The 2,410-nt window shown below is 29.8% G+C and overlaps 1 pseudogene; it reads left to right on the forward strand.

Moving 5' to 3' along the window:
* Positions 1-297: 297 nt before the first annotated feature.
* On the forward strand, positions 298-2,094 carry LOC148938847 (uncharacterized; annotated as a pseudogene).
* The last annotated feature ends 316 nt before the right edge of the window (positions 2,095-2,410 follow it).

Consider the following 2,410-nt stretch of genomic DNA (forward strand, 5'->3'; position numbering starts at 1 on the left):
TTCACGTATTTTGCACATTTTCTAAAGAATGGAATTGTTTGTTTATATAACGTCATTTATTGTCAATAACCCTGCATTTTCCAGGATTAGCGAATGTAACTTTTCTAACAACTAATCCAAGTAATAATCCTACCAACCTCTGACGTCAGTTCTGTCTCGTGAAAAGCTAAGGTTAAGTGAACTTGAAATGCTCGAACGCAATAATAAAAAGGCGTGTCTTCCACATCCTTCGGGAGTATGGTAGGGGCTGAAATATAGTTCTATTTTGGCATCTTATTGCAGCGCTTGCAGTTTCAAAAAACTATTTATCTAAATAGTAGCTCTAGAGGGTTTTAATTATTATGTCACAAAATTTTGATTCCATTTAAACTCCAGAAAAAAACGACAAAATTTATTTTGTTTGGAAATTTTTTGTCTTTTGGAAATCATTAGAACTTTTTTACAATTCAAAACGTGAAAATTGAGGTTCAATCAGACACAATGATACAAGGTGATTGTAAAATTAAAATAAAAGCAGATTTTTAATATACATATTGCCTCTTCTAGAATTGAAAGAAGATTGCAACCGATGAAGTTGCAGTGACTTCAACTTTTTTGGTGTTTTTTAAGTGATTTTTCTTAGAGCCTTCTTGGTTATATGAAGCCCTTGGCTTTAAAAGACAGATGAAAACTGTTTGAATTCAGGGTTTTCATAATTGTATGTGGTTTTTATATAACTTTTTTGTATATTATATAATTTATTTTCTGTTTTTTTTTATATATATTTATTTAAAGTTTAAAGTTATATTTGTTTATGTATATTATATACATTGTTCAATTATATATTTTTAAAGTTGTCATGTTAAAGACGAATTATGTGTATTTTTTTTTTTTTTATATATATTATTAAGGGCAACTAATAAATATTAGTTTGCGTTATTCGTATCTTTGATTACCGGAAACATCTTAATTTTTATAAAATCATTAGGTCACATATTTTTGATGATAAAAAGAGTGACGAAGTCAAATTAGACTTCCTACTTACCTATCAAGATACATACCTAAAACTAATGCCTCAAATAGACTTTTATAAAGTTTTACCAAAGTAAGAGCTATTCTAATTAATTTTATTACAAATATGTATTGTTAAAATTTTAAGAGCTCAAGTCGTCTACCAAGTAAAAAAAGAGGTTTTGTGATTTGCGTTGAGTCAATTTTACATTATTTCAGTTCTCCCTGTTGGAGCGTTCTGTGAGAATGATAGCAGCAAACAAGGATTTGGATTACCTAGCCGCTCAAGTCTTACAAAAATACATCTAAAAAAAGAGATCAATTTAAATTGTCAACATAAGATGGCGCGTCACATTTGTTTATTTTCTGAAAATGATAAATATGAACAGGAGGTTTCTCACACAGAAGAAAAATATTTTGAATGCGATATATTTAAAAAAGATATTCCTTCAAGTATTGGTTTATCTCATCATCAAAGAACTCTTACCAGGGAAAAACCTTTCAAATGTGGCATATGTGACAAAACATTTGGCCTAAAAAGCACCCTTTCGGAACATCAAAGAACACATACTGGAGAAAAATCTTTCAAATGTGGCATATATGACAAAACATTCTGCAAAAAAATCACCCTTTCGAATCATCATAGAACTCATAAAAAGACCTTATAGATGTGATATATTTGACAAAACATTCTGCCAAAATTTCAATCTATATCAGCATCAAAGAACGCATACCAGGGAAAAACCTTTCAAATGTGACATATGTGACAAAACATTCTGCCACAAAACCACTCTTTCGAATCATCAAATAACTCATACTGGAGAAAAACCTTTCAGATGTGATATATGTGACAGAACATTCTGCCAACAAACCACTCTATTACACCATCAAAGAACGCATACTGGAGAAAAACCTTTCAAATGTGATATATGTGACAAAACATTCGGCCGAAAAAGCTATCTTTCAGATCATCAAAGAACGCATACTGGAGAAAAACCTTTCAAATGTGACAGATGTGACAAAACATTTGGCCTAAAAATTACCCTTTTTAATAATCAAAGAACGAATACTAGAGAAAAATTTGCCAAATGTGGAATGTGTTAGAAAACATTATGCCACAAAAGAATTCTATTTGAACATCAAATAACTCATACTGGAAACAATTCTTATAGATGTTAGGTATTTTACAAAACATTAAGACCCAAAATAACTATTTGAAGGCAACAAAGATCGCATACGTTAGAAAAAACTTTCAAATATGACAGATGTAAAAAAACATTTTTAATAAATATTACAATTTTTGAACATCATAGAACGAATACTTGAGAAAAATCTTTCAAATGTGGCATATTTGAGAAAACATTCTGCAACAAAAGCACCCTATTGAATCATCATAGAACTCATACTGTAAACAGATCTT

Source organism: Artemia sp. Qi Xiang Cuo, unplaced genomic scaffold, assembly GCF_049724085.1.
Source record: "Artemia sp. Qi Xiang Cuo unplaced genomic scaffold, ASM4972408v1 HiC_scaffold_267, whole genome shotgun sequence".
Taxonomy (NCBI): domain Eukaryota; kingdom Metazoa; phylum Arthropoda; class Branchiopoda; order Anostraca; family Artemiidae; genus Artemia; species Artemia sp. Qi Xiang Cuo.